Here is a 13,004-nt window from a genome sequence, read left to right as displayed (position 1 = left end):
TAGCTGCCCATGTCTTTCTCAGCAACAGCTGTGCATTTGTATGCAATTTGGTGTGACATTTTGAACCTTCCACCCCTGAGAGAGGTGTCAGGACAACATTAATACCTGTTGTACAGCCAATTGTAATTAACAGTTTTGATGTCCAGCGAACATGTGTGCAACATGGACAGCTATGTATGGGGCGTAATTTTTTTGTGGGTACAGAGTGCCCTTTTTTTTTTTTTTATCAGGTGAGAGTGGTATGTCAGGTGAGGTAGTCAGTATAGCTGGGGAGGTAGGTTGGGTAGGTTAACAGACAAGACAGACAAGACGCATACAGGGGTGTATCACACATGTGCGGCCGGTTACACAATTGGCGGGGATGGAGGTTGGGATATCCATGGCACATGAGCCCACAGATGGCAACAGTGGAACTGATATCCCCACCCATAGGCAGTTGCCACTGTTCCTTCACAGCCCAGGATGGGGCTGTGCTGGGGGCTGTGCAGGCGGGACAATGGGCAAGCCCGTAAGCTGTGCCACCCGGGCCTCAAGCTGGCGTAGGGGCCCAAGAACAGAGTCTTGGCTCTCCCTTCGCACCACAGACCGGACACCTTGGAGGGTGAGTGGATGTGCTCCTCCGGCCACGCTTGCAGAGGGGGGACGGGCCCCATCCCCTGCAGCGCTTCCACCCAAAGGTGGCACAGGGCCACCGGAGGAGGGTCCAGCCTGGGCACTAGTGCCAGGTGCAGTCGCCAGCTGAGGTGGGTCCGCTGGGACCTGCCTTCCCAAGCGTTCTAGGTTTGTGTGTATGTTATGTTAGTTTGGGTTAGTGGCATATTATTCCATTCAGATTAGTTGTAACAGCATGCATTGGTATTCTAAACAAACACCCAGATATTAACACCATTGAACAACGGGCATATCAATATCACATGCATTGTTTCAACAGAAATACACAATTGAACAACATGCAGGATTGATTAATGGCAACAGGCCATCAGGTTTGCCGGTTTGCAAGTATGACCAGGGCACATGCAACAAGAGACATGCATATATTTTTGAAACAGGACAAATGTCCATGGTTAATGAAATGTTCACATACTAATATTTAGTGTTTTTTTTAATTTGCAATTGTAGGGTGGGGTGGAGAAAGAAAATGATGACACATTCATAAATTATACATTGATATACATTTGTAATAGAAACACAATTAACTTGTCGGTGATACTTTACAAATGATTCTTACTTGACTGTCATGCTAGACCTGTGTTACAGATACATCACTATCCTAGTTATTTTGAATTTGATCAGATACATCATCCTGCTACACTTTGATGACAGGGCAGGGGACAGCTATGGATGTTTAGTATGTCAGACAATCATTCCTTCTATCTGCAAATTGCTGACTGTGATCACCATATACAGAGTTTGGCCTGAAAATTCAAGAATCAGACACACTGAAATCAGTTTGGGATGTTAAGTTTTAATTCCCACATGCATTTATTTCTGTAGAACCACACTGAAGCTTATATATTCAGGTGCTATTACTACATTATTCATTGATACATGACCCTTTCTGTCACTCTCACACATCCTGCAATTTCACAGTTCGGGTTGGTACTTCTAGGCTTTGTTCACATATTAGACCTGTGGGGATTCCAACACTTTCCAGCAGCCTCACTTCTGTCATGATTCAGCATTTCAACAGGGGATATATCTCACCTGTGATTACCTCAGCTTCTGAAGCTGCACTCTTGAGACTACTGCAGGTTATACTACATTTAATTAATGGTGGGACGTCTGTATTACAGCACTCTTTATTTCTATCACTTATATTTCCAGTTTCACTTGCATACTGATGAACTTGTTGCAGCCATACCTGCAGACTTTTACTTGCTGCTTGCACATTCTATTACTTTTACTCAATACACTGCAGTGTTCTGCTACGTGCTACACTATAATATTTATTTACAAGTACTAGGTGGGGTTACTAACCTGCATGGTGGCGCAGCCGCACCAGTCTGCACTCATGTGCCATTCGATTCGCAGAGCGAACACCTGCAGCTGTAATACAAAACAAGTAATATTGGAATACACATCTCCTTGGTATCAGCTAGTTGAATTCCTTACATACATAAGTAAAATGTAACTTACTCAGTAGTGGGGCGTTGGGCATATCCCGGGCCTCCTGGATCCATTGGGTCAACTGGTCTTGCTTACGCCGCTTCAGGTCCGCATGGTGGTGACGGACCTGCTCACCAGTGCGTGGAATGCCAGTAGCACTGGTCAGATCATGAGCCAACTGGTCCCATGCCTCCGCCCTGTACGCTCCCCATGAGACCTGGCCCTGCATGAGTTGGACCTCATGATGGTGAACTATGAGCCAGACCATGTATCTGGACTCCTCAATGCCCCACCGCTGTGCTCGAAAGCAACGTCCCTCCCCTACTCCACTCATTCTGCCTGCAGGTCTATTCTACAATCGTTTATGCTGTGTATTCCCGCCTATGGGGCTTATATATGCCGATTTTCCCACACATTTCTATGATTGGCCGGTTTAGAATTGTATCTACTTCACAGAAACTGCTTTATCATGCTCCATTTTGGCTTATATCCTATTTATATGCTATTTCTGCATTTTTATGTATTGCTGTTATGGCTTAGTGGTTTAGTACCTTGACTCTAGTGCATGGTATCCTGGGTTCGAATCTGACCACTGAATTTTAAATTTTATGACTGTCTAGAAATGACTTCAGGACCTGTCAATCAATCATGCCAAAAGCACTTTTAAACACTTTAAAACCAGGTCTGCACTCGTTTGCGTGGAGCTCTCGCATGCGCACCGCCGGTTAGCTTGTGGGAGCGTCGCGCAAACAGTGTGCGCTGGGTTACACCTTAATTGGCTAGTATCACACATGTTAAACTCAGCACAGCTAGTTGCACACAGTTTGAGCCTGTTAAACCAGTCCTTGGCTATGGGCAAGCAGTTTGCAGTTTATGAAACACTACTTAGCTACGGGCACTCTGTCTCACTGCAGTTTAGCTATCAGTACATTTCCAAATATTTTTATTATTGTATTACTTGAAAACATGTGCTCCATTTCATTCCATTTTACAAAAGGGAATACTTTTACATTTGTACAATACTGTCAGGGGCCTTTTTAGTGCTTATTTACAAAAAAAAAAAGGTTGTTGTGTGGGCTCGAACCTTGCCTGCCTGCCCTCAAGCTGACAACTCTACCGCTATGCTATTACTTCTTGACTTACTTTGCATATTTAGTTCTTATATCCTTTTCCACTTATTGCTAACTGCAGTTGCGCTAGCAGTACACCTGCGCACACGAGCGCACACAGTAGCACACATTTACGGGGTTTAAAAAAAATAAAACAGTTTTTATTTTCATTTTACAACATCTGTTCACTTTTTACATTGCTGGTCTGTGGGGGCATGTGTTGTGTAGTGTGGTTATTCACATTTCCATGGCTTCCCTCGTGGCTGTTTACTTTCAGCCATTCTAGACTTCTGGGGGCATGTCTACGGACACGCCCCCTACTCTCTTACACGGACCGTGTAAGAGTTACAGTGTGATTCAGCATGCCTCATGCACCTCATGCATATGCATGACATGCTGACATCACACCGTTTAACTGCAGCCTCCGTGTAAGAGTTATAACTCTTACACGGAGGCTTCCTGAATCTGGCCCATAGACTAAGTTTCATACTTTTAATTAGACCAATAACGAATACTGACTATATCTATTAGTTTAAAAGAGGAACAGATTGTTTCCATTTTTTGGAGGAATTCTGTTTATCAGCCACTCAAAAAAGGCTTGGGAGGATTTGGTGATTTGGTTAGGCTATCCTTAGTGTGCAAAAATTAACACTAGATCATAAACCTAATTTTCAGAGGTCTTGGACAGTTATAAAATGTTTCAGCAACAATATGTTACACATTGTTCTGTAACCAATAAGTTTTATTTCATTATGGAATATACCAGTATATAGCACCAGTCATGTCACTTTAAGATGTAAGGGGAGCAAAGGGCATGGCTCAGTGGATATACTGGTCATAAACTTTTATCCATTCTTATACCTGCTAAGCTGCCCAATTGTCATCATCCCATTTTGTCATAGAAAAAAATGAAAGAGTCTTACTCACATGACAAGTAAAATGTATACTGAAGAAATGTATCCACAATACCTTTTGCAGAACATTGACTAAAGGTTCTAGTTTGTTTACCTAGTCAAAAAATACACACACACACACACACACACACACACATATATATATATATATATATATATATATATATATATATATATATATATATATGTATGTGTGTGTGTGTGTGTGTATGTGTGTTTGCTTGTGTGTGTGTGAGCAGAATAAAACCAAAAGTGAGCGCTTTCGCGGTTACACAAACTGCTTCATCAGACATAGAAACAATAAAAGCAGCATCTATATATACAAATACAAATTTTGGAGGGAGTTTTATTAGTTTATTGATTAATTGGTAATTGGAGAATTTGTATATATAGATGCTGCTTTTATTGTTTTTATGTCTGATGAAGCAGTTTGTGTAACTGCGAAAGCGCTCACTTTTGGTTTTATTCTACAATAAAAGACTCTTCTTTAATTTTTTGTCAGTGTTTACCTTCCTAATTGGGGCTTTTCATTGTGATATATATATATATATATATATATATATATATATATATATATATATATATAGTTGTTATGACACAGGGTGACAAAGGAGCACTGCCTGGTTAAGTTACTTGTCCAGAGTTGCACATTAGGCAAATTGGAAGTGAAAGAATCAAACCCTGGACTACAGGATTAAGTTCATGATTAGCTCATAGCTTTAATCTTCAGTGATTAACTGTTCGACACACATGTAACATATACCCCCCACCACCACCAAAGAATTCAGCTTTGGCAATTGTAAACATTGGTGGGTATACTTCTATTCTGCCTACTAGATCTACCCTGTATACTTGTAATGTCACATTAAGAGTCTCCAGACCACTGTTTGGTATGAGAACTGTTCCCTGTTTATTCAAATATTTCTTTTTTTAATATTTCATATGTTTAATCTATTATTTAAAAAGACATCCACATAATCACCTTCCTGTTCTATATGTCCTGTAAATCTTTTTGCAAGACTCTCCCCTGAGACAGATCCAGTTGCTAGTATAGATATTGTGGAATGTCACAAATAAATGACAAGAGCATTACAAAACTATGAAAATAACCAACCAAACCAACCTGTAACGCTCTTAAAAAAGAAGGATCACACGCAACAAACTTGGATTTTTTAAAAAACGTTTGCTGCTTCAAGTTTGCCATTTGTTATGTGTGACCCCAGTTGTGGAATGTCACTCATGCCCAAACTACTGATTCTGAGTAATTTGTTCAACACCAGCACTTTTGTCAAATGCTGCAATAAAATAGGCTCCAGCAACCTTTTACCTGTTCTGCCATCAGTGGGGGCAAGGCAGTATGTAAATGTCAAACCCAATCACCCACTATCTCACCAAAAGTAGAGAATGCTTTTTCCATGTGACCACACGCTATCCTTACCATCTTACAATTTTTAAACCCCCTCCCCAGGACCTGTTATTGCTGAAATCTGACATCTTTTCTTTTTTTGTCTACAGTGGATACATTTTACTGTTATCTCCAAGTAATTCATATACATACTGTCTGAAAATGTAGGTCTCATGCTTACAAGATATCTCATGGTTTCTTTTAACCAAATAGTCATCTCATACCTTTATGCTAACAAATTCATCCTTTTTAGCAGTTGTTAATATTGTTGGGTATCCCCCACTTCTATTCTGCATGCACTTCACAAACATCTCTTATTTTGCATCCCTATATATTCTGCAAACCTGATGCTTATCCTTAAGCTTGACTTAAAGACTCACCTCAGACCTTGCTGTTCATGACTTTAGTTCTTAAATGTTACTGCCAAATAAATTATCAAAAAAAGTCTGAACAGCTGTATATGAGACTGCATGCTCTTATGAAACAAAACTAAAATTCTTCATGGATGTATTTCAGAGACATAATTCATTGTAAAACAACAACCTGTCACTGAATATCTGTACTGCCCTTAATCCCCTTAGCTCTTGGCTCCATGAGACGCATTGAAGCTCCCTAATATGATGTCTCCTAACACCTTAAATGGATTTCAGAGTAGTAATATGAAGTAACCCAACAGCAGGCTGACTGTCCATAAGATGCATAAAATAGACTATCCCAACCCACAAGTTCTAATTCTTTTTTGTTTTGTCTGGTTGTATTACCAGTCATCTCTCAAATGCTTCTTGCTATTTGCACGAAGCTACATTATTGCATGTGAGAAAGCATGCTCTTTTCTGGGGTTCATTATTTCCAGGCACATGTGAACCCTCCCTCTAAGATACAGCCCTCTACCCCGTCAATCTGTGATATTGTAGAAGGAACATGTGTCAAGCAAGCATAATAACAATAAATAGGATAGCACTCCCCTTCACTTGTTTTATCCCCCTTGACTGGTAACATTAAAACGCTCTTTTTAAATAATCTACTATTGTGGCTTCTTATCTGATTTCTGAGTCTTTCCCTGTCTCATCTCTTTGTATCTTAGTGTCATTTCTCCCAAAGCTTTTTCCTTCATGTTTTCTGCTACTGCCATTGCTTTGCTTCACCACCCTACATTTCCTTATTGATTTTATCCTTGCTGTACAACTGTCCCAGTGGTGTGTACATGTTACCCACATCCACTCCAGCTAGCTGCTCCAACCTAACAAATCAACACTTATTTGCTAGACCTTTCCTGTAACCATCATTATATTTAGCCATCACACCTACCATGCTTTGCTGTTGATGAAGGGTTTCCCTCTTCCTCATATCCTGTCTCTGCTTCTCCTCCTCTCCCCCTTCCAGTCAGAAACATCTCACCAGCCCATAGCCAAGCTACTGCTCTCTAGAAGTAGCACAATTCAAAATAAACAGTTCATTTCCTATTATGGCATACCAGTTCACACAGGGACATTTTCAACTTACTGCACTGTACAGTGAAATTCCCCCTTCACTCTAATCCTCATTTGTAGTAGTTTCCATGTTGTCTGCAATAATAAAAAAATTACCTCAACAGAATACAAAAAATTAATTTGAGAAATAAACAATCTGAGGATTGACAATGGGCAGCAGTATTTCCACAATATATACCCTCCCTACCCATATGCATACCACATCTCAATTTTTTTCTGTATGAGGTCTTTGCACAGTACATTTCTGTTACTAGTAAGTTCTATAGACTAATACCTTCAGTCAAAAATTGAATATGAACAGTTGTTCTTTTTTTAAGCTGATTCATGTGACTAGCAGGAACAGTTTCTTTTCAAAATAAAAAAAAAATCATTGTTGATACAAAAAAGTAGTCAGCTGGATAAGTAGCAAGCTTAATTGTGAGTTATTTGTACTCAACACTCATGCAGTCAAAAATGTGCATTTTGTTCAATTTGTGTTTAGCGATCAAGATTGCAATATCTTGGATAATTCCTTTTTACATTCACTATTTTCTCCTTGCAGCTTAACCATCAACTGTAGCAGTACCTCTTCTCATTCAGTGGATGTCCTTCATGGATGCATCTGCAGTCATAACAAGTGGGTTGTCCTGTCGTCAGGCAGCCCTGCAGTCGGCCGGATTCCAAAGTCCGGGTCCGGCTTCGGCTGATGTCGCACTCCACCCGACGTCATCTCTGCTGGTCTTGGTATAAAAGCATCAGCCGGCGCCATTTTCCTCAGTCTTTCTTGCGCGTGCGCCAAGCAGAAGCTGTTCGCAAGTGCGGTCGGTCGGATCCAGAGATTACTTCTACCGAATACTACCGAAGACTTCTAAAGCTAAGTACCCGTTGGGGACTCTTTCTTGCCTCAGCCGATGTCAGAAAAAGTTAACAATTGTTTAACCTGTGGGAAACAAATACCTCATAAAGATTTCCACTCTTACTGTCTGCCTTGTTTAGGCCCAGCCCACGACGTAGCAGCCTGTTCGGCCTGTGCCTCTTTCAACCGACGAACGCTTAGGCGTCGGTCGGAGTTTGCAGAACAGTTTTTCGGTACTGATTTTGCGTACATTATGCCGTCGGATCCTCCGACTACCCAATCTTCAAAACGCAAAGATAAAGACCGACACTGCGGTCGCGGTTTCGGCGAAACCACGGCAAAGCAAACAGCGAGTGTCTCGGTTTTCGCGAAACGAGAAAACTGCTCAAAGTACAGCTGAACCTATTCTTACAACTGAGGCCCCTGCTACAATTCTTGAATCGACCTCAGAAATTTTACCCACTACGGTGGTTGACTTATCAGACACCATCCCCTTGGATGTCTCTACCCCAGCACGTGGTGCTGCTAGGCCTCAGCAGCCATGTCCATTAAGGCCTTCGCCAGGGCTAAAGCAGCCAAGACTACTAAATCAGAGCCTGTTAAACCGCCCTCATCCAGGCCCTCTTCTAGTTCTCAAATGCTTTCTTTGGCAGAAGATTTAATTTCATTAATTAGAGGATCTCAATCTCACCCAGACAGGGCCTCTCAGCCCCCAGAGAAGAGACCTAGGGCAGAGCCCCTGAGCCAGTGTCTTCTGATGATTCTGCTGATGAATCAGACATAACTGACCAGCCTGAGGCTCCCTTCTCCAATTTTGAAGATTCTGATGCTGAAGAATCCATTCCAGCTGCTTCCCCACCAGAAGAATTCTCCTTTGGGAAACCTTGCATGCCATGCGAGAACAGTTCCAATGGCAGCAACAGGATTTTTCAGACTCCAGAAAAGACTTAGGACCTTTCTGCACCTCCCACAGCACAGGCCCTTAGCTATACCTCCTGTTCTCTCTGTGGTGGATGATGCTTTCAATGATGTTTGCTCCGCTCCAGATTCTTTACCCCAGCCCCTGCCAAACCAGACAGATTTTACAGGGTGCCAGATACTCATCACCACCTTTACAAGGCCCCTCTTGCAGACCCAGAAACTATATCCCAGGGTCCCAAGGCAGTAGCCGCAACCACAGCTAAAACCCTATTCCTTCTGAAAGGGAAGCAAGGTCACTAGACAGATGGAGTAAAAGGTCTACACTTCAGCTACTCTCTCAGCTAGAGCTTTAAACTGTCAGTTTCACATGATACAATACCAAGAGTTTATGCTTGATCAGTTAACTAAAAAGCTAACTACTGATGAATTTCTTGATAAGAAATATGTATTAGAGATGGTAAATAACATACAACAGGTTAGCAACCATTCCTTAAAATGTGGCTATGATGCACTGGAGGCTTCATTTAGATCAGCCATGACAGGCACAGTGATAAGAAGACATGCATGGCTAAAGGAACAAGCTTTACCGGATCATGTTAAAGCTAAGTTGCTAGATGCTCCTATGGACAAGACAAGTTTGTTTGGTACACCTGCCCAGCAGGTTATGAAGAAAATGGAAGAAAAGGCAAAATCTGTTCAAACTGTTAAAGATTTCCTGCAGGTTCAACCCCAAGGTTTAGCAGGAACTGGCCTGCCAAAATTGGTCCTTTCCTGACTCCACAAAATTTCAAAGGGGCAGGAATAGACGTTCCAGAGGCAGAAACCAATCCAGAGGAGGTGCCTACAGAGGGCGACAGTGGCAAGGTAACAACAGAGGCACAGACACAGCCACTGCCACTACATCAGCACAACCACAGTGACTTAATCCTAAATCCGCCTACCAGGGAACAAATAGCAGCTCCTCTAGGCGGAAAGTTAACCTTATTTTCAAAGAACTGGCACTACATAACAAAAGACAAGTGGATTTTACAAACCATAGATCAAGGTTACGGTTTCACTTCCACACTTTACCAGTCAAAGAGGAATGCCAAATCTACCTCCAAATCAAAAACAGAGGCTCTACGCCAGATAATGGAGTTAGCAAACATGAGAGCTGTGGAAAGAGTGCCAACAGCAGAACAAGGAAAGGGGTTCTACTCCAGACTATTCCTAGTTCCAAGAAAGGAAAAAGTTGGAGACCAATTCTCGACCTGTCCACCTTAAATACATACATCATTGTCCCAAAATTCAAAATGCTGACCCTACAGCAACTTCTTCCCATGCTGGGCAAGGAGTCTTGGCTGGTAACTCTAGATCTCAAGGAGGCATACCTGCACGTCCCAATTCGACCAATCTGCAGAAGATACCTCAGATTTCTTGCAGGATCAGAGCACTATCAATTCTCAGCATTGCCCTTTGGCTTATCTACTGCCCAGAGTATTCACAAAATGCCTGGCATCAGTAATCGCCCATTGCAGACTACAGGGAATTCAAATTTACCCATACCTGGACGACTGCCTGCTACAAGGGACAACAAAAGCAAGCTGACAACAGATTTACAAAGGGTCATTTACTTGCTACAAGGACTGGGATACACAGTCAATTTACAAAAGTCAAGGCTGATACCATCCCAAACAAGGACATTCTTGGGCGGAATTGGACACAGTACAACAAATGGCATTCCTGACTACAGAAAAACAAAAGAACTTCCTCTTTACTTCTTGGCACTAACAAAACTGAACAAGTTAACAGCAAGAAAATTTCTACAGGCCTTGGGCTTCATGGCATCATGCATAATCTTGGTCCCATTTGCCAGACTACATATGAGGAAACTACAGTGGTACCTAAAGAATTTATGGTCCCAACACAGACACAGTCTAGAAACAGAAATCCCACTAATTCCATGCTTAAAACAGGAGTTCCTATGGTGGGCTCAGGCATGCCAGTCAAACCCAGGCCTGCCCTTCGCAGATGTCAACCAAGCCAGACCATCACAACAGGCGCTTCAGACCTAGGATGGGGGCCCACATGCTGGACAAATGCGTGCAAGGATTGTGGACACAGGATCAACATAACCTGCACATCAATAAAAAAGAAATGCTGGAAGTAAAATTGACAATCCAAAGTTCAAACCATTCCTCAAAGAGGGCCAGTTGATGATAAGGACAGACAACACCACAGTCATGTGGTACATCAACAAACAGGGAGGCACTCATTCATACCCCTATGCAGAATGACCTTGGAGCTGTGGACCCTGGCACTCAGCTACAACATTCAGTTACAGGCAATATTTGTACCGGGAAAGACAATACTCTAGCAGACATACTAAGCAGAACCACCGGATGCCCACGAATGGAAGCTGCACCGGACATCTTCAAGACCATCTCAAAGAAATGGGGAATGCCACAGATAGACCTATTCGCATCACCTCTCAATCACCAGCTCAAAAATTCTGCACAAGGACATTCCACCCACTAGCATGGAAAGTGGACTCACTCTCCTTCAACTGGAAAGGCCTAACAGCATATGCATTCCCTCCTCTTCCTTTGATACACAAGGTACTACTAAAAATCAAGGAAGAACGTCCAAGGATAATCCTGATAGCCCCAAACTGGCCAAGACAACACTGGTACCCACTACTGAAGAGCATGTCTCGGAACAACATGTGGCCAATACCCTGATGCCTTTGATGTTAACTCAGAACAACTACAGCATCATACATCCAAACCTAAAACGCTGCAACTGACTGCATGGAACATCACATAGCAGCAGCTAATCCAGAACTTTCCCAAAGAGTTAAAGACATTATTCTTGAAGCACGCAGACCTTCAACAAGAAAGAACTATGCTGGAAAATGGAAAAGGTTTGTCATTTGGAGTACCGAAGAGGAAAAGATGTGTCAAACATAGATATGCCTAACATTCTGGAGTATCTGGCGAACTTCTTCATTCAGGCCTGTCCTACTCCTCCATCAAGATACATGCATCAGCTATTTCAGCAGAATACAGCTTTGATCCTCCTGTTTTTCGCACCCTTTGCTCAGGCAGTTCCTCAGAGGAATCAAGAATGTAAAACCTCCAAGGAAACCACCATTACCAGCTTGGGACTTAAACTTTGTGCTAGAAAAGTTGACACTAGCACCCTTTGAACCAGCAGCAACAGCAGACCTACAACACCTGTCATGGAAAACTGCTTTCCTACTGGCAATTACTTCAGCAAGGAGGGTTTCAGAACTACAGGCCTTAATGGCAGTGCAACCCTTCCTAATCTTCCACCAAGATAGAGTGTCCTTGAGGACTAATCCTACATTTATGCCTAAGGTGGTATCCAGAGTATCTTTAAACCAGGCAATCCACCTACCTTCCTTCTTTCCCAACCCACAAAACAGAGGGAAAGAATACTGCATACCTTGGATGTACATAGACAGCTACGCTACTACTTGGACAGAACAAAAATAGCAGAAAGACTGACCAACTTTTGTAGCCTATGCAACAGGAAGGGAAGGAAAAGCTATTTCAAACAGACAATCTCCAAATGGATAGGAAATTGCATACGGTACTGTTACTCCTTCCATGGAAAACCAGTTCCACAGAACATAAGACCTCATTCTACAAGGGCAACAGCCACTACCACAGCCTTCTTACGAGGAGTGGCAACCAAAGACATTATTGAGGCGGCTACTTGGACCTCCGTGCATACATTTGCCAAGCATTATAATTTGCCTCTTTATTCCAGATCCCGAGCAGGGTTTGCCACTGCTGTACTGCAAGGGATCTTAAACACACCATAATCTACCTTTATCCTCCTCCCTAGTTGGCTATGGTATTCTACCCACTTGTTATGACTGCAGATGCATCCATGAAGGACATAGTACAGTTTTGTACCTACCATAAATGTAGATGTCCGAACTGGATAGCATCTGCAGTCAGGATTACCTCCTCCTTCCCCTCTGCGGTACTCCTAGGGTGTTTACCCTCCTAATAGCTAGCTGTTGGGGGGGGAGTCTTTTATGGTGTATTTGTTTGTATATATGTACATATATGCTTATTGTTGTGTTTACCTCTATCTATTTGGAAACATTGGCATCTATCCAAATTTTACCCTGCAAGAGGGCTACTGGCATCTGGGGCAAGAAACACTGAGGAAAATGGCGTCGGCTGATGCTTTTATACCCGAAGACCAGCA

The 13,004-nt window shown here is 42.4% G+C and overlaps 1 protein-coding gene across 1 annotated transcript in view; it reads left to right on the top strand.

The window, feature by feature from the left end:
- Positions 1–13,004, top strand: part of LOC122813483 (cytochrome P450 4B1-like) — a 517,660-nt gene that overhangs the window by 451,097 nt on the left and 53,559 nt on the right. The window lies entirely within an intron of this gene.

This window comes from Protopterus annectens, chromosome 10.part0 (genome assembly GCF_019279795.1).
Source record: "Protopterus annectens isolate FY-2018-M chromosome 10.part0, PAN1.0, whole genome shotgun sequence".
NCBI lineage: Eukaryota > Metazoa > Chordata > Ceratodontiformes > Protopteridae > Protopterus > Protopterus annectens.
Note: the sequence above shows the minus strand (reverse complement) of the source record. Positions and strands in the feature narration are given on the sequence as shown.